This window comes from Pseudophryne corroboree, chromosome 3, assembly GCF_028390025.1.
Source record: "Pseudophryne corroboree isolate aPseCor3 chromosome 3, aPseCor3.hap2, whole genome shotgun sequence".
Lineage (NCBI taxonomy): Eukaryota > Metazoa > Chordata > Amphibia > Anura > Myobatrachidae > Pseudophryne > Pseudophryne corroboree.
Genome location: NC_086446.1, coordinates 453,466,933 through 453,486,966, shown reverse-complemented (window position 1 = coordinate 453,486,966; position 20,034 = coordinate 453,466,933).

Genomic DNA, 20,034 nt, shown 5'->3' with positions numbered 1-20,034 from the left:
TATATGATAATACTGTAACCTTGGGACAGTCAGGGTCTCAACCCGTGCCTGATCCTACAGCGCAGAAGCCGTCAGGGTCTCAAAAGCGCACACTATCCCAGATAGTTGACACAGTTGTCGACACGGAAGCTGACTCCAGTGTCGATGACGATGAGGCAAAGTTGCAGCCTAAAATGACTAAAGCCATCCGCTACATGATTGTAGCAATGAAGGATGTATTACACATTTCTGAGTAAAATCCTGTCCCTGACAAGAGGATTTATATGTATGCGGAGAAAAAGCATGAAGTGACTTTTCCCCCTTCACATGAATTAAATGAATTATGTGAAAAAGCTTGGGATTCCCCTGACAGGAAGGTGATAATTTCCAAGAGATTACTTATGGCGTATCCTTTCCCGCCAACGGACAGGTTGCGCTGGGAATCCTCCCCTAGCGTTGACACGCTTGTCTAAGAAGGTGGCCCTGCCGTCTCAGGATACGGCCGCCCTAAAGGATCCTGCGGATAGAAAGCAGGAAGCTTTCCTGAAGTCTGTTTATACACATTCTGGCACACTGCTGAGGCCGGCAATTGCTTCGGCCTGGATGTGTAGTGCGGTAGCTGCAGGGACGAATAGACGGTCTCTCGGACCTAGTATCCACAGCTACGGCTGGGAAGTCCAAATTTCTTGCCTTATGTCCCTCCACAGCCTAAGAAAGCACCGTATTACCAAATGCAGTCCTTTCGTTCTCAGAAGAGCAATAAGGTCAGAGGTGCGTCCTTTCTTGCCAGAGGCAGGGGTAGAGGAAAAAAGCTGCACCATGCAGCTAGTTCCCAGGAACAAAAGTCTTCCCCGGCTTCCACTAAATCCACCGCATGACGCTGGGGCTCCACAGGCGGAGCCAGGAGCCGTGGGGGCGCGTCTCCGACATTTCAGCCACCAGTGGGTTCGCTCACAGGTGGATCCTTGGGCTATACAAATTGTGTCTCAGGGATACAAGCTGGAATTCGAGGTGACGCCCCCTCACCGTTACCTAAAATCGGCCTTACCAACTTCCCCCATGGAAAGGGAGATAGTGTTGGCGGCAATTCACAAACTTTTTCTCCAGCAGGTGGTGGTTGAGGTTCCCCCCCCTTCAACGGGGAAGGGGCTACTATTCCACTATGTTTGTGGTACCGAAACCGGACGGTTCGGTCAGACCCATTTTAAATTTAAAATTCCTGAACATTTATCTGAAGAAATTCAAGTTCAAAATGGAATCGCTCAGAGCGGTCATTGCAAGCCTGGAAGAGGGGGATTTTATGGTGTCTCTGGACATCAAGGATGCTTACTTGCATGTCCCCATTTATCTGCCTCATCAGGAGTACCTCAGGTTTGTGGTACGGGACTGTCATTACCAATTCCAGACGTTGCCGTTTGGCCTGTCCACGGCACCGAGAGTTTTTACCAAGGTGATGGCGGAAATGATGGTGCTCCTTCGGAAGCAAGGGGTTACAATTATCCCATACTTGGACGATCTCCTCATAAAGGCGAGGTCCAGGGAGCAGTTGCTGATCAGCGTAGCACACTCTCAGGAAGTGTTGCGTCAGCACGGCTGGATTCTGAACATTCCAAGTCGCAGCTGATTCCTGCGACGCGTCTGCCCTTCCTGGGCATGATTCTGGACACAGACCAGAAGAAGGTGTTTCTCCCGGAGGAGAAGGCTCAGGGGCTCGGGACTCTGGTCAGAGACCTCCTAAAGCCAAAACAGGTGTCGGTGCATCACTGCACACGAGTCCTGGAAAAGATGGTGGCGTCATACGAAGCCATTCCCTTCGGCAGGTTCCATGCGAGGATCTTTCAGTGGGATCTGCTGGGCAAGTGGTCCGGATCGCATCTTCAGATGCATCGGATGATCACCCTGTCCCCCAGGGCCAGGGTGTCTCTTCTGTGCAGGCTACAAGGTGCTCACCTCCTCGAGGGCCGCAGATTCGGCATACAGGACTGGGTCCTGGTGACCACGGATGCAAGCCTCCGAGGGTGGGGGGCAGTCACTCAAGGAAGAAACTTCCAAGGGCTGTGGTCAAGTCAGGAGACTTGTCTGCACATAAATATCCTGGAGCTACGGGCCATATACAACGCCCTGAGTCAAGCGGAGCCTCTGCTTCGAGACCAACCAGTGCTGATTCAGTCAGACAACATCACGGCAGTCGCTCATGTAAACCGCCAGGGCGGCACAAGAAGCAGGGTGGCAATGGCGGAAGCCACCAGGATTCTTCGTTGGGCGGAGAATCACGTGCAAGCACTGTCAGCAGTGTTCATTCCGGGAGTGGACAACTGGGAAGCAGACTTCCTCAGCAGACACGACCTCCACCCGGGAGAGTGGGGACTTCATCAAGAAGTCTTCAAGCAGATTGTAAATCGATGGGAACTGCCACAGGTGGACATGATGGCGTCCCGCCTCAACAAAAACTTAAAGAGGTATTGCGCCAGGTCAAGGGACCCTCAGGCGATAGCTGTGGACGCACTGGTGACACCGTGGGTATTCCAGTCGGTCTATGTGTTTCCTCCTCTTCCTCTCATACCCAGGGTACTGAGAATCGTAAGAAAAAGAGGAGTGAGAACAATACTCATTGTTCCGGATTGGCCAAGAAGGACTTGGTACCCAGAACTGCAAGAAATGCTCATAGAGGACCCATGGCCTCTGCCTCTCAGACAGGACCTGTTGCAACAGGGGCCCTGTCTGTTCCAAGACTTACCGCGGCTGCGTTTGACGGCATGGCGGTTGAACGCCGGATCCTAGCAGAAAAGGGCATTCCGGATGCAGTTATTCCTACGCTGATAAAGGCTAGGAAGGACGTGACAGCGAAACATTATCACCGTATATGGCGAAAATATGTTGCTTGGTGTGAGGCCAGGAAGGCCCCTACAGAGGGATTCCAGCTGGGTCGATTCCTGCACTTCCTACAGTCAGGTGTGACTATGGGCCTAAAAGTAGGGTCCATAAAGGTCCAGATTTCGGCCCTATCCATTTTCTTCAAAAAGAACTGGCTTCACTGCCTGAGGTTCAGACGTTTGTTAAGGCAGTGCTGCATATTCAGCCTCCTTTTGTGCCACCAGTGGCACCTTGGGATCTTAACGTGGTCTTGGGTTTCCTGAAATCCCACTGGTTTGAGCCACTTAAGACAGTGAAGCTAAAGTATCTCACGTGGAAAGTGGTCATGCTGTTGGCCTTAGCCTCAGCTAGGCGTGTGTCAGAATTGGTGGCTTTGTCATGTAAAAGCCCCTATCTGGTTTTCCATATGGATATGGCAGAATTGCGGACTCGTCCGCAGTTTCTGCCAAAGGTGGTGTCATCTTTTCATTTAAACCAACCCATTGTGGTGCCTGCGGCTACTCGTGACTTGGAGGATTCCAAGTTGCTTGATGTAGTCAGGGCTTTGAAGATCTATTTTGCCAGGACGGCTGGAGTCAGGAAAACTGACTCGCTGTTTATCCTGTATGCATCCAACAAGCTGGGTGCTCCTGCTTCAAAGCAAACCATTGCTCGCTGGCTCATTCTGCGGCTGGATTGCCGCATCCAAAAACAGTGAAAGCCCATTCCACAAGGAAGGTGGGCTCTTCTTGGGCGGCTGCCCGAGGGGTCTCGGCTCTACAACTTTGCCGAGCAGCTACTTGGTCGGGGTCAAACACATTTGCTAAATTCTACAAGTTTGACACCCTGGCTGAGGAGGACCTAGAGTTTGCCCATTCGGTGCTGCAGAGTCATCCGCACTCTCCCGCCCGTTTGGGAGCTTTGGTATAATCCCCATGGTCCTTACGGAGTCCCAGCATCCACTTAGGACGTCAGAGAAAATAAGAATTTACTCACCGGTAATTCTATTTCTCGTAGTCCGTAGTGGATGCTGGGCGCCCATCCCAAGTGCGGATTGTCTGCAATACTTGTATATAGTTATTGTTTAACTAAAGGGTTATTGTTGAGCCATCTGTTGAGAGGCTCAGTTGTTATCATACTGTTAACTGGGTATTGTATCACGAGTTATACGGTGTGATTGGTGTGGCTGGTATGAGTCTTACCCGGGATTCAAAATCCTTCCTTATTGTGTCAGCTCTTCCGGGCACAGTATCCTAACTGAAGTCTGGAGTAGGGTCATAGTGGGAGGAGCCAGTGCACACCAGTAGTCTAAAGCTTTCTTTTAGTTGTGCCCAGTCTCCTGCGGAGCCGCTATTCCCCATGGTCCTTACGGAGTCCCAGCATCCACTACGGACTACGAGAAATAGAATTACCGGTGAGTAAATTCTTATTTCTCTAACGTCCTAAGTGGATGCTGGGACTCCGTAAGGACCATGGGGAATAGCGGCTCCGCAGGAGACAGGGCACAAAATAAAAGCTTGAGATATCAGGTGGTGTGCACTGGCTCCTCCCCCTATGACCCTCCTCCAAGCCAGTTAGATTTTTGTGCCCGGCCGAGAAGGGTGCAAACTAGGTAGCTCTCCAGAGCTGCTTAGAATAAAAGTTTAGTTAGGTTTTTTTATTTTCAGTGAGTCCTGCTGGCAACAGGCTCACTGCATCGTGGGACTAAGGGGAGAAGAAGCGAACTCACCTGAGTGCAGAGTGGATTGGGCTTCTTAGGCTACTGGACGTTAGCTCCAGAGGGACGATCACAGGTTCAGCCTGGATGGGTCACCGGAGCCGCGCCGCCGTCCCCCTTACAGAGCCAGAAGAGACGAAGGTCCGGTGAAAGCGGCGGCAGAAGACATCCTGTCTTCAAGACTAAGGTAGCGCACAGCACCGCAGCTGTGCGCCATTGCTCTCAGCACACTTCACACTCCGGTCACTGAGGGTGCAGGGCGCTGGGGGGGAGCGCCCTGAGACGCAATATAACACACATATACCTTAGCTGGCAAAAGGAATACATCACATATAGCTCCAGGGCTATATGGATGTATTTTTTCCCCTGCCATTTTACACAAAAAAGCGGGAGTTAAGGACGTCGTGAAGGGGCGGGGCCTATCTCCTCAGCACACTGGCGCCATTATTCCCTCACAGCTCCGCTGGAAGGACGGCTCCCTGATTCTCCCCTGCAGTACTGCATCTGATTCAGGGTAAAAAAGAGAAGGGGGGGCATTTTGGCAGCAAATAACTAGATTAACAGCAGCTATAAGGGATTAACACCTATATAATTTCCAAGAGATTACTTATGGCGTATCCTTTCCCGCCAACGGACAGGTTGCGCTGGGAATCCTCCCCTAGCGTTGACACGCTTGTCTAAGAAGGTGGCCCTGCCGTCTCAGGATACGGCCGCCCTAAAGGATCCTGCGGATAGAAAGCAGGAAGCTTTCCTGAAGTCTGTTTATACACATTCTGGCACACTGCTGAGGCCGGCAATTGCTTCGGCCTGGATGTGTAGTGCGGTAGCTGCAGGGACGAATAGACGGTCTCTCGGACCTAGTATCCACAGCTACGGCTGGGAAGTCCAAATTTCTTGCCTTATGTCCCTCCACAGCCTAAGAAAGCACCGTATTACCAAATGCAGTCCTTTCGTTCTCAGAAGAGCAATAAGGTCAGAGGTGCGTCCTTTCTTGCCAGAGGCAGGGGTAGAGGAAAAAAGCTGCACCATGCAGCTAGTTCCCAGGAACAAAAGTCTTCCCCGGCTTCCACTAAATCCACCGCATGACGCTGGGGCTCCACAGGCGGAGCCAGGAGCCGTGGGGGCGCGTCTCCGACATTTCAGCCACCAGTGGGTTCGCTCACAGGTGGATCCTTGGGCTATACAAATTGTGTCTCAGGGATACAAGCTGGAATTCGAGGTGACGCCCCCTCACCGTTACCTAAAATCGGCCTTACCAACTTCCCCCATGGAAAGGGAGATAGTGTTGGCGGCAATTCACAAACTTTTTCTCCAGCAGGTGGTGGTTGAGGTTCCCCCCCCTTCAACGGGGAAGGGGCTACTATTCCACTATGTTTGTGGTACCGAAACCGGACGGTTCGGTCAGACCCATTTTAAATTTAAAATTCCTGAACATTTATCTGAAGAAATTCAAGTTCAAAATGGAATCGCTCAGAGCGGTCATTGCAAGCCTGGAAGAGGGGGATTTTATGGTGTCTCTGGACATCAAGGATGCTTACTTGCATGTCCCCATTTATCTGCCTCATCAGGAGTACCTCAGGTTTGTGGTACGGGACTGTCATTACCAATTCCAGACGTTGCCGTTTGGCCTGTCCACGGCACCGAGAGTTTTTACCAAGGTGATGGCGGAAATGATGGTGCTCCTTCGGAAGCAAGGGGTTACAATTATCCCATACTTGGACGATCTCCTCATAAAGGCGAGGTCCAGGGAGCAGTTGCTGATCAGCGTAGCACACTCTCAGGAAGTGTTGCGTCAGCACGGCTGGATTCTGAACATTCCAAGTCGCAGCTGATTCCTGCGACGCGTCTGCCCTTCCTGGGCATGATTCTGGACACAGACCAGAAGAAGGTGTTTCTCCCGGAGGAGAAGGCTCAGGGGCTCGGGACTCTGGTCAGAGACCTCCTAAAGCCAAAACAGGTGTCGGTGCATCACTGCACACGAGTCCTGGAAAAGATGGTGGCGTCATACGAAGCCATTCCCTTCGGCAGGTTCCATGCGAGGATCTTTCAGTGGGATCTGCTGGGCAAGTGGTCCGGATCGCATCTTCAGATGCATCGGATGATCACCCTGTCCCCCAGGGCCAGGGTGTCTCTTCTGTGCAGGCTACAAGGTGCTCACCTCCTCGAGGGCCGCAGATTCGGCATACAGGACTGGGTCCTGGTGACCACGGATGCAAGCCTCCGAGGGTGGGGGGCAGTCACTCAAGGAAGAAACTTCCAAGGGCTGTGGTCAAGTCAGGAGACTTGTCTGCACATAAATATCCTGGAGCTACGGGCCATATACAACGCCCTGAGTCAAGCGGAGCCTCTGCTTCGAGACCAACCAGTGCTGATTCAGTCAGACAACATCACGGCAGTCGCTCATGTAAACCGCCAGGGCGGCACAAGAAGCAGGGTGGCAATGGCGGAAGCCACCAGGATTCTTCGTTGGGCGGAGAATCACGTGCAAGCACTGTCAGCAGTGTTCATTCCGGGAGTGGACAACTGGGAAGCAGACTTCCTCAGCAGACACGACCTCCACCCGGGAGAGTGGGGACTTCATCAAGAAGTCTTCAAGCAGATTGTAAATCGATGGGAACTGCCACAGGTGGACATGATGGCGTCCCGCCTCAACAAAAACTTAAAGAGGTATTGCGCCAGGTCAAGGGACCCTCAGGCGATAGCTGTGGACGCACTGGTGACACCGTGGGTATTCCAGTCGGTCTATGTGTTTCCTCCTCTTCCTCTCATACCCAGGGTACTGAGAATCGTAAGAAAAAGAGGAGTGAGAACAATACTCATTGTTCCGGATTGGCCAAGAAGGACTTGGTACCCAGAACTGCAAGAAATGCTCATAGAGGACCCATGGCCTCTGCCTCTCAGACAGGACCTGTTGCAACAGGGGCCCTGTCTGTTCCAAGACTTACCGCGGCTGCGTTTGACGGCATGGCGGTTGAACGCCGGATCCTAGCAGAAAAGGGCATTCCGGATGCAGTTATTCCTACGCTGATAAAGGCTAGGAAGGACGTGACAGCGAAACATTATCACCGTATATGGCGAAAATATGTTGCTTGGTGTGAGGCCAGGAAGGCCCCTACAGAGGGATTCCAGCTGGGTCGATTCCTGCACTTCCTACAGTCAGGTGTGACTATGGGCCTAAAAGTAGGGTCCATAAAGGTCCAGATTTCGGCCCTATCCATTTTCTTCAAAAAGAACTGGCTTCACTGCCTGAGGTTCAGACGTTTGTTAAGGCAGTGCTGCATATTCAGCCTCCTTTTGTGCCACCAGTGGCACCTTGGGATCTTAACGTGGTCTTGGGTTTCCTGAAATCCCACTGGTTTGAGCCACTTAAGACAGTGAAGCTAAAGTATCTCACGTGGAAAGTGGTCATGCTGTTGGCCTTAGCCTCAGCTAGGCGTGTGTCAGAATTGGTGGCTTTGTCATGTAAAAGCCCCTATCTGGTTTTCCATATGGATATGGCAGAATTGCGGACTCGTCCGCAGTTTCTGCCAAAGGTGGTGTCATCTTTTCATTTAAACCAACCCATTGTGGTGCCTGCGGCTACTCGTGACTTGGAGGATTCCAAGTTGCTTGATGTAGTCAGGGCTTTGAAGATCTATTTTGCCAGGACGGCTGGAGTCAGGAAAACTGACTCGCTGTTTATCCTGTATGCATCCAACAAGCTGGGTGCTCCTGCTTCAAAGCAAACCATTGCTCGCTGGCTCATTCTGCGGCTGGATTGCCGCATCCAAAAACAGTGAAAGCCCATTCCACAAGGAAGGTGGGCTCTTCTTGGGCGGCTGCCCGAGGGGTCTCGGCTCTACAACTTTGCCGAGCAGCTACTTGGTCGGGGTCAAACACATTTGCTAAATTCTACAAGTTTGACACCCTGGCTGAGGAGGACCTAGAGTTTGCCCATTCGGTGCTGCAGAGTCATCCGCACTCTCCCGCCCGTTTGGGAGCTTTGGTATAATCCCCATGGTCCTTACGGAGTCCCAGCATCCACTTAGGACGTCAGAGAAAATAAGAATTTACTCACCGGTAATTCTATTTCTCGTAGTCCGTAGTGGATGCTGGGCGCCCATCCCAAGTGCGGATTGTCTGCAATACTTGTATATAGTTATTGTTTAACTAAAGGGTTATTGTTGAGCCATCTGTTGAGAGGCTCAGTTGTTATCATACTGTTAACTGGGTATTGTATCACGAGTTATACGGTGTGATTGGTGTGGCTGGTATGAGTCTTACCCGGGATTCAAAATCCTTCCTTATTGTGTCAGCTCTTCCGGGCACAGTATCCTAACTGAAGTCTGGAGTAGGGTCATAGTGGGAGGAGCCAGTGCACACCAGTAGTCTAAAGCTTTCTTTTAGTTGTGCCCAGTCTCCTGCGGAGCCGCTATTCCCCATGGTCCTTACGGAGTCCCAGCATCCACTACGGACTACGAGAAATAGAATTACCGGTGAGTAAATTCTTATTTCTCTAACGTCCTAAGTGGATGCTGGGACTCCGTAAGGACCATGGGGAATAGCGGCTCCGCAGGAGACAGGGCACAAAATAAAAGCTTGAGATATCAGGTGGTGTGCACTGGCTCCTCCCCCTATGACCCTCCTCCAAGCCAGTTAGATTTTTGTGCCCGGCCGAGAAGGGTGCAAACTAGGTAGCTCTCCAGAGCTGCTTAGAATAAAAGTTTAGTTAGGTTTTTTTATTTTCAGTGAGTCCTGCTGGCAACAGGCTCACTGCATCGTGGGACTAAGGGGAGAAGAAGCGAACTCACCTGAGTGCAGAGTGGATTGGGCTTCTTAGGCTACTGGACGTTAGCTCCAGAGGGACGATCACAGGTTCAGCCTGGATGGGTCACCGGAGCCGCGCCGCCGTCCCCCTTACAGAGCCAGAAGAGACGAAGGTCCGGTGAAAGCGGCGGCAGAAGACATCCTGTCTTCAAGACTAAGGTAGCGCACAGCACCGCAGCTGTGCGCCATTGCTCTCAGCACACTTCACACTCCGGTCACTGAGGGTGCAGGGCGCTGGGGGGGAGCGCCCTGAGACGCAATATAACACACATATACCTTAGCTGGCAAAAGGAATACATCACATATAGCTCCAGGGCTATATGGATGTATTTTTTCCACTGCCATTTTACACAAAAAAGCGGGAGTTAAGGACGTCGTGAAGGGGCGGGGCCTATCTCCTCAGCACACTGGCGCCATTATTCCCTCACAGCTCCGCTGGAAGGACGGCTCCCTGATTCTCCCCTGCAGTACTGCATCTGATTCAGGGTAAAAAAGAGAAGGGGGGGCATTTTGGCAGCAAATAACTAGATTAACAGCAGCTATAAGGGATTAACACTTATATAAGGTTATCCCTGTATATATATAGCGCTGGGTGTGTGCTGGCAGACTCTCCCTCTGTCTCTCCAAAGGGCTAAGTGGGGTCCTGTCCTCTATCAGAGCATTCCCGGTGTGTGTGCTGTGTGTCGGTACGCGTGTGTCGACATGTATGAGGAGGAAAATGAGGTGGAGGCGGAGCAGTTGCCTGTGTTAGTGATGTCACCCCCTAGGGAGTCGACACCTGACTGGATGATTGTGTTTAAGCAATTAAGTGATAATGTCAGCAATTTACAAAAAACTGTTGACGACATGAGAAAGCCGGCAAATCAATTAGTGCCTGTTCAGGCGTCTCAGACACCCTCAGGGGCCCTAAAACGGCCGCTACCTCAGTGGGCCGACACGGATCCAGATACAGATACTGAATCTAGTGTCGACGGTGACGAGACAAACGTAATGTCCAGTAGGGCCACACGTTACATGATCACGGCAATGAAAGAGGCATTGAACCTTTCTGACACTACAAATACCTCAAAGGCGGGTATTATGTGGGGTGTGAAAAAACTGCCAATAGTTTTTCCTGAGTCTGAGGAAATAAATGAGGTGTGTGATAAAGCGTGGGTTTCCCCCGATAAAAAACAGCTAATTTCTAATAAGTTATTAGCACTATACCCTTTCCCGCCAGAGGTTAGGGCACGGTGGGAAACACCCCCTAGGGTAGATAAGGCGCTCACACGTTTATCTAAACAAGTAGCGTTACCGTCCCCTGATACGGCCACCCTCAAAGAACCAGCTGATAGGAGGCTGGAAAATATCCTGAAAAGTATATACACACATACTGGTGTTATACTGCGACCAGCAATCGCATCAGCCTGGATGTGCAGTGCTGGAGTCGCATGGGCGGATTCCCTGACTGAGAATATTGATACCCTGGATAGGGACAATATTCTGTTAACTATAGAACATTTAAAGGATGCATTGCTATATATGCGTGATGCGCAGAGGGATATTTGTACCCTGGCATCAAGAGTAAGCGCAATGTCCATCTCTGCCAGAAGAGCATTATGGACCAGACAGTGGTCAGGGGACGCAGATTCCAAACGGCACATGGAAGTATTGCCGTATAAGGGGGAGGAGTTATTTGGGGCTGGTCTAACAGACCTGGTGGCCACGGCAACGGCTGGAAAATCCACCTTTTTACCCCAGGTTACTTCACATCAACAGAAAAAGACACAGTCTTTTCAAACTCAGTCCTTTCGTTCCCATAAGTACAAGCGAGCAAAAGGTCACTCTTTTCTGCCCAAGGGCAGAGGAAGAGGAAAAAGGCAGCACCATGCAGCCGCTTCCCAGGAGCAGAAGCCCTCCCCTGCTTCTGCCAAGTCTTCAGCATGACGCTGGGGCTTTACAAGTAGACAGACTCAGACACGGTGGGGGCCCGTCTCAAGAATTTCAACGCGCAGTGGGCTCACTCGCAAGTGGATCCCTGGATTCTACAGGTAGTATCACAGGGGTACAAACTGGAATTCGAGGTGTTTCCTCCTCATCGGTTCCTGAAGTCTGCTTTACCAAAGTCTCCCTCCGACAGGGAGGCAGTTCTGGAAGCCATTCACAAGCTGTACTCCCAGCAGGTGATAATCAAGGTACCCCTCTTACAACAGGGGAAGGGGTATTATTCCACACTATTTGTGGTACCGAAGCCGGACGGCTCGGTGAGACCAATATTAAATCTAAAATCTTTGAACACTTACATAAAAAGGTTCAAATTCAAGATGGAGTCACTCAGAGCGGTGATAGCGAACCTGGAAGAGGGGGACTATATGGTGTCGCTGGACATCAAGGATGCTTATCTCCACGTCCCAATATATCCTTCTCACCAAGGGTACCTCAGGTTTGTAGTACAAAACTGTCATTATCAGTTTCAGACGCTGCCGTTTGGATTGTCCACGGCGCCTCGGGTCTTTACCAAGGTAATGGCCGAAATGATGATTCTTCTACGAAGAAAAGGCATCTTAATTATCCCTTACTTGGACGATCTCCTGATAAGGGCAAGAACCAAGGAACAGTTAGAAGTCGGAGTGGCACTATCTCAGGTAGTGCTAAGTCAGCACGGATGGATTCTAAATATTCCAAAATCGCAGCTGATTCCAACGACACGTCTACTGTTCTTAGGAATGATTCTGGACACAGTCCAGAAGAAGGTGTTTCTCCCGGAGGAGAAGGCCAGGGAGTTATCCGAGCTAGTCAGGAACCTCCTAAAACCAGGACAGGTCTCAGTGCATCAGTGCACAAGGGTCCTGGGAAAAATGGTGGCTTCTTACGAAGCGATTCCATTCGGAAGATTCCATGCAAGAACTTTTCAGTGGGATCTACTGGGAAAATGGTCCGGATCGCATCTTCAGATGCATCAACGGATAACCCTGTCGCCAAGGACAAGGGTGCCTCTCCTGTGGTGGCTTCAGAGGGCTCATCTACTAGAGGGCCGCAGATTTGGCATTCAGGATTGGATCCTGGTAACCACGGATGCCAGCCTGAGAGGCTGGGGAGCAGTCACACAGGGAAGGAATTTCCAGGGCTTGTGGTCAAGCATGGAAACATCTCTTCATATAAACATTCTAGAACTAAGGGCCATTTACAATGCCTTAATTCAAGCAAAACCTCTGCTTCAGGGTCAGGCGGTGTTGATCCAGTCGGACAACATCACGTCAGTCGCCCACATAAACAGACAGGGCGGCACGAGAAGCAGGAGGGCAATGGCAGAAACTGCAAGGATTCTTCGCTGGGCGGAAAATCATGTGATAGCACTGTCAGCAGTGTTCATTCCGGGAGTGGACAACTGGGAAGCAGACTTCCTCAGCAGACACGACCTTCACCCGGGAGAGTGGGGACTTCACCCAGAAGTCTTCCACCAAATTGTAAACCGTTGGGAAAGACCAAAGGTGGACATGATGGCGTCACGTCTAAACAAAAAACTGGACAGATATTGCGCCAGGTCAAGGGACCCTCAGGCAATAGCAGTGGACGCTCTGGTAACGCCGTGGGTGTACCAGTCAGTGTATGTATTCCCTCCTCTGCCCCTCATACCGAAAGTATTGAGAATCATAAGAAGGAGAGGAGTAAGAACTATACTCGTGGTTCCGGATTGGCCAAGAAGGTCTTGGTACCCGGAACTTCAAGAGATGCTCACGGACGAACCGTGGCCTCTACCTCTAAGACAGGACCTGCTACTGCAGGGGCCTTGTCTGTTCCAAGACTTACCGCGGCTGCGTTTGACGGCATGGCGGTTGAACGCCGGATCCTGAAGGACAAGGGCATTCCAGAAGAAGTCATCCCTACTCTGGTAAAAGCCAGAAAGGAAGTAACCGCAAAACATTATCACCGCATTTGGCGTAAATATGTTGCGTGGTGTGAGGCCAAGAAGGCCCCTACACAGGAATTTCAACTGGGTCGTTTCTTGCATTTCCTGCAAACAGGACTGTCTATGGGCCTAAAATTAGGGTCCATTAAGGTTCAAATTTCGGCCCTGTCGATATTCTTCCAGAAAGAACTGGCTTCAGTACCTGAAGTTCAGACATTTGTGAAAGGGGTGCTGCACATACAGCCTCCTTTTGTGCCTCCAGTGGCACCTTGGGATCTCAATGTTGTGTTGAGATTTCTAAAATCACACTGGTTTGAACCATTGTCTACGGTAGATTTAAAATATCTCACGTGGAAGGTGTCGATGCTGTTGGCCTTGGCTTCAGCTAGGCGTGTGTCAGAATTGGCGGCTTTATCATGTAAAAGCCCTTACCTAAATTTTCATTCTGACAGGGCGGAATTGAGGACTCGTCCTCAATTTCTACCTAAGGTGGTTTCTGCATTTCACATGAACCAACCTATTGTGGTACCTGCGGCTACTAGGGACTTAGAGGACTCTAAGTTGCTGGACGTTGTCAGGGCCTTGAAAATATATGTTTCCAGGACGGCTGGAGTCAGGAAAACTGACTCGCTGTTTATCCTGTATGCACCCAACAAGCTGGGTGCTCCTGCTTCAAAGCAGACGATTGCTCGTTGGATTTGTGGTACAATTCAGCTTGCACATTCCGTGGCAGGATTGCCACAGCCAAAATCAGTAAAAGCCCATTCCACAAGGAAAGTGGGCTCATCTTGGGCGGCTGCCCGAGGGGTCTCGGCTTTACAACTTTGCCGAGCAGCTACTTGGTCAGGGGCAAACACGTTTGCTAAATTCTACAAATTTGATACCCTGGCTGAGGAGGACCTGGAGTTCTCTCATTCGGTGCTGCAGAGTCATCCGCACTCTCCTGCCCGTTTGGGAGCTTTGGTATAATCCCCATGGTCCTTACGGAGTCCCAGCATCCACTTAGGACGTTAGAGAAAATAAGATTTTACTTACCGATAAATCTATTTCTCGTAGTCCGTAGTGGATGCTGGGCGCCCATCCCTAGTGCGGATTGTCTGCAATACTTGTATATAGTTATTGTTACAAAAAATTCGGGTTATTATTGTTGAGCCATCTTTTCAGAGGCTCCTTTAAATTTATCATACTGTTAACTGGGTTCAGATCACGAGTTGTACGGTGTGATTGGTGTGGCTGGTATGAGTCTTACCCGGGATTCAATATCCTTCCTTATTATGTACGCTCGTCCGGGCACAGTATCCTAACTGGCTTGGAGGAGGGTCATAGGGGGAGGAGCCAGTGCACACCACCTGATATCTCAAGCTTTTATTTTGTGCCCTGTCTCCTGCGGAGCCGCTATTCCCCATGGTCCTTACGGAGTCCCAGCATCCACTACGGACTACGAGAAATAGATTTATCGGTAAGTAAAATCTTATTTTTTACAATTTCTTTTTCTCTTACGTCCTAGAGGATGCTGGGGTCTCCGTAAGGACCATGGGGTATAGACGGGCTCCGCAGGAGATAGGGCACCTAAAAAGAACTTTTACTATGGGTGTGCACTGGCTCCTCCCTCTATGCCCCTCCTCCAGACCTCAGTTAGATCTTGTGCCCAGAGGAGAATGGGTGCACTGCAGAGAGCTCTCCAGAGTTTTCTGTTGAAAAATAATTTTGTTAGGTTTTTTATTTTCATGGAGTCCTGTTGGCAACAGGCTCCCTGCATCGTGGGACTGAGGGGAGAGAAGCAGGGCTGGCTTAACGGTTGGGCTCTGTTTCTAAGGCTACTGGACACCATTCGCTCCAGAGGGAGTTGGAACACAGGTCTCACCTGGGGTTCGTCCCGGAGCCGCGCCGCCGTCCTCACAGATGCCGAAGATAGAAGCCGGGTGAATATGAGAAGGCAGAAGACATCAGATCTTCATAAGGTAAGGCGCGCAGCGGTAAGCTGCGCGCCATTGCTCCCATTCACACACACAGAGCAGCACTGAAGGGTGCAGGGCGCAGGGGGGGGCGCCCTGGGCAGCAATAAACCTCACATTTGGGCACTGACAAGGTAGATTAGGCTGCTGGGCAGTAATTCTACGATCCCCCGCCATTTTCTATAAAAAAATCACCGGGACCGAAGCCCGCCGTCGGGTGGGCGGAGCTTGATCCCCAGCACTAACCAGCGCCATTTTCTCCACAGAAGCTGCATGAGGAAAACGCTGGCTCCCTGGTCTCTCCCCTGCTGAACATTCAGGCTGGAAAAAAGAGGAGGGGGGCATTTTAAGCGCAGTGAGTGGGAATCTGGTCATTTTATATATAAAAGCGCTATCTGGTCATATTTTTCCAGTGTTATTAAGCGCTGGGTGTGTGCTGGCATACTCTCTCTCTGTCTCTCCTAAGGGCCTGGTTGGGGTTTTGTCCCCTTATAGGTTAATCCCTGTGTTTGTGGGGTGTCGGTACGTGGTGTCGACATGTCTGAAGCGGAAGGCTTTTCCAAGGAGGAGGTGGAGCAAATGAGTGGTGTGTCCCCGTCGGTTGTGCCGACTCAGTAATGGATGGACATGTGGCATATGTTGAATGCAAGTGTGGCATCCTTACATAAGAGGCTTGATAAGGCTGAATTAGGGGGGACATCAGGGGGTCACTCCTCGGATTGGACCGACTCACAGGGCCCGTCGGGGTCTCAAAAGCGTCTTTTAACACTAGACACTACTACTTACACGGACTCTGATTCCAGTGTCGACTATGACAAAGTGAAATTGCACCCTAGGGTGACAAAAAGCATTCAGTGTATGATTGTGGCAATAAGGGATGTGTTGCATATTGCGGATGAACCCTCGGTCCCCGACACAAGGGTGCACATGTTTAAGGGAAAGAAACAGATTATAAATTTTCCCACATCTCATGAACTAAATTATTTCTTTGAAAAAGCTTGGGAGACTCTGGAAAAGAGACCGCAGATACCCAAAAGAATTTATATAGCATACCCCTTCCCTAAACAGGACAGGGAGCGTTGTGAATCACCTCCCACTGTGGACAAGGCCCTGACGCGCTTGTCCAAGAAAGTGGCGCTACTGTCTCCTGACACAGCTGCCCTTAGGGACCCTGCAGATCGCAGGCAAGAGACTACCTTAAAGTGTATTTATTCTCATACTGGAGCAGTCCTTAGACCGACAATTGCGTCAGCATGGGTGTGTAGCGCGATTTCAGCTTGGACAGATGACCTGACAGCTGATTTTGATAAGATGGATAAGGATACTATATTCTTAACTCTAGCCCATATTAAAGACGCAGTCTTATTTATGAGGGATGCTCAAAGGGACATTGGTTTGCTGGCTTCTAGGGCCAATGCCATGTCTATCTCTGCGAGAAGATCCTTATGGACTCGCCAATGGACGGGTCATGCAGATTCCAAAAAACATATGGAAGTTCTACCCTATAAGGGAGATGTATTGTTTGGGGATGGGCTGACGGACCTGGTTTCCACAGCTACAGCAGGTAAATCAAACTTTTTACCATTTATTCCCCAACAGCAAAAGAAAGTACCACCCTATCAGATGCAGTCCTTTCGGTCGCACAAGCTCAGAAGAGGTCGGGGATCCTCCTTTCTCGCCAGAGGTAAGGGCAGAGGCAAAAGAGCACCTGCTTCGGCAGGTGCCCAGGAACAAAAGTCCTCCCCGGCTACTCCAAAGCCCACAGCATGACGCTGGGGCTCCCCTGAGGGAGTCCGCACCGGTGGGGGCACGTCTTCGACTTTTCAGCCAGGCCTGGGTCAGCTCAGGCCTGAATCCTTGGGTGTTGGAAATAGTTTCCCAGGGTTACCAACTGGAATTCGAGGAGGTGCCCCCGCGCCGATTTTTCAAATCGGCCCTACCAGCTTCCACATCGGAACGGGATGTAGTCTTAGCTGCAATTCAAATGCTGTGTCTACAGCAAGTAATAATCAGGGTTCCCCTGAACCAGCAGGGAAGAGGTTACTACTCAACCCTATTTGTGGTCCCGAAACCGGATGGTTCGGTCAGACCTATTTTGAATCTGAAATCCCGAAACCTGTACATAAAAAGATTCAAATTCAAAATGGAATCACTCAGAGCGATAATAGCCAATATGGAGGAGGGGGAGTTTATGGTGTCTCTGGACATAAAGGATGCGTACCTTCATGTCCCCATATATTCCCCCCATCAGGAATACCTGAGATTCGCTATACAGGATTGTCATTACCAATTTCAGACGTTGCCGTTTGGGCTTTCCACGGCCCCGAGGATTTTCACCAAGATAATGGCGGAAATGATGGTGGTCCTGCGCAAGCATGGAGTCACAATTATCCCATACTTGGACGATCTCCTAATAAAAGCGAGATCCAGAGAGAAATTGTTGAGCAGTGTGGCGCTCTCTCTGAGAGTGCTCCAGCAACACGGTTGGATTCTAAATCTACCGAAGTCACAGTTGATTCCGACAACTCGACTAACGTTCCTAGGTATGATACTGGATACGGAACAAATGAAAGTCTTTCTCCCACTGGAGAAAGCCCAGGACATCCAGAACATGGTCAGAGACCTGCTAAAAACGAAAAGGGTGTCTGTTCACCAATGTACTCGAGTTCTGGGAAAAATGGTGGCGGCCTATGAGGCCATTCCCTTCGGAAGGTTCCATGCAAGGACTTTTCAATGGGACCTTCTGGACAAGTGGTCCGGGTCCCATCTGCACTTACATCGGAAAATAATACTGTCCCCAGGGGCCAGGGTGTCTCTCCTATGGTGGCTGCAAAGTGCTCACCTGCTGGAGGGTCGCAGGTTCGGAATTCAGGATTGGATCCTGGTTACCACGGACGCGAGCCTCCGAGGATGGGGAGCAGTCACACAAGGAAGAAATTTTCAGGGACTGTGGTCAGACCAGGAGTCCTGTCTACACATCAATGTGTTGGAACTCAGGGCCATTTACAACGGCCTTCGACAAGCGGAGAGTCTTCTTCGAAACCTACCGGTTCCGATTCAATCAGACAATGTCACAGCAGTGGCTCATGTGAACCGCCAAGGCGGGACAAGAAGCAGAGTCGCGATGGTGGAAGCCACCAGGATTCTTCGCTGGGCGGAAAATCACGTAAGCGCTCTGTCGGCTGTCTTCATTCCGGGAGTGGACAACTGGGAAGCAGACTTCCTCAGCAGACACGATCTCCATCCAGGAGAGTGGGGACTTCATCAAGAAGTCTTTGCAGACGTAACGCGTCTTTGGGGAACTCCTCAAATAGACATGATGGCGTCACGCCTCAACAAGAAGCTTCGGAGGTATTGTGCCAGGTCTCGGGACCCTCAGGCAGTAGCAGTAGATGCTCTGGTAACACCGTGGGTGTTCAAATCGGTCTACGTGTTTCCTCCTCTTCCTCTCATCACAAAAGTGTTGAGGATCATAAGACGAAGAAGAGTACAGACGATACTCGTTGTCCCAGACTGGCCTCGAAGGGCCTGGTACTTGGATCTACAAGAGATGCTCACAGGAGATCCCTGGCCTCTTCCTCTGAGGGAAGACCTGTTGCAACAGGGGCCCTGTGTATTTCAAGACTTACCGTGGTTACTTTTGACGGCATGGCGGTTGAACGCCGAATCCTAGCGAAAAAGGGGATTCCGGAAGAGGTCATCCCTACTTTAATAAAGGCTAGGAAGGAGGTGACGGTAAAGCACTATCACCGTATCTGGCGAAAGTATGTGTCTTGGTGTGAAACCAAGAATGCACCTACGGAAGATTTTCATCTGGGTCGTTTTCTCCACTTCCTACAGACAGGAGTGGATATGGGCCTGAAATTAGGCTCTGTTAAGGTACAGATTTCGGCCTTCTCGATTTTCTTTCAGAAGGAATTGGCTGCTCTTCCAGAAGTCCAGACGTTTGTAAAGGGAGTGCTGCACATCCAGCCCCCTTTTTTGCCTCCAGTGGCACCATGGGACCTGAACGTGGTGTTGCAGTTCCTAAAATCACACTGGTTTGAACCACTTAACAAGGTTGAGTTGAAATTTCTTACCTGGAAGGTGGTCATGTTGTTGGCCTTAGCATCGGCAAGGCGAGTGTCAGAATTGGCGGCTTTGTCACACAAGAGCCCCTACTTGATTTTTCATGTGGATCGAGCTGAATTAAGGACACGTCCGCAATTTTTGCCTAAAGTGGTTTCTTCGTTCCATATGAATCAACCTATTGTGGTGCCTGTGCCTACAAGTGACCTGGAGGATTCCAGATCCCTGGACGTAGTCAGGGCCTTAAAGATTTATGTAGCCAGGACGGCTAGAATTAGGAAAACAGAGGCTCTGTTTGTCCTGTATGCTGCTAATAAGATTGGCGCACCTGCTTCGAAGCAGACTATTGCTCGCTGGATCTGTAATACGATTCAGCAGGCTCATTCTACGGCTGGATTGCCGATACCAAATTCGGTTAAGGCCCATTCCGCTAGGAAGGTGGGTTCTTCTTGGGCGGCTGCCCGAGGCGTCTCGGCATTACAGCTTTGCCGAGCGGCGACTTGGTCGGGGTCAAACACTTTTGCTAAATTCTACAAGTTTGATACCCTGGCTGATGAGGACCTAGCGATTGCTCAGTCGGTGCTGCAGAGTCATACGCACTCTCCCGCCCGATTGGATGCTTTGGTATAAACCCCATGGTCCTTACGGAGTCCCCAGCATCCTCTAGGACGTAAGAGAAAATAAGATTTTAAACCTACCGGTAAATCTATTTCTCATACGTCCTAGAGGATGCTGGGGACTCCGTAAGGACCATGGGGTATAGACGG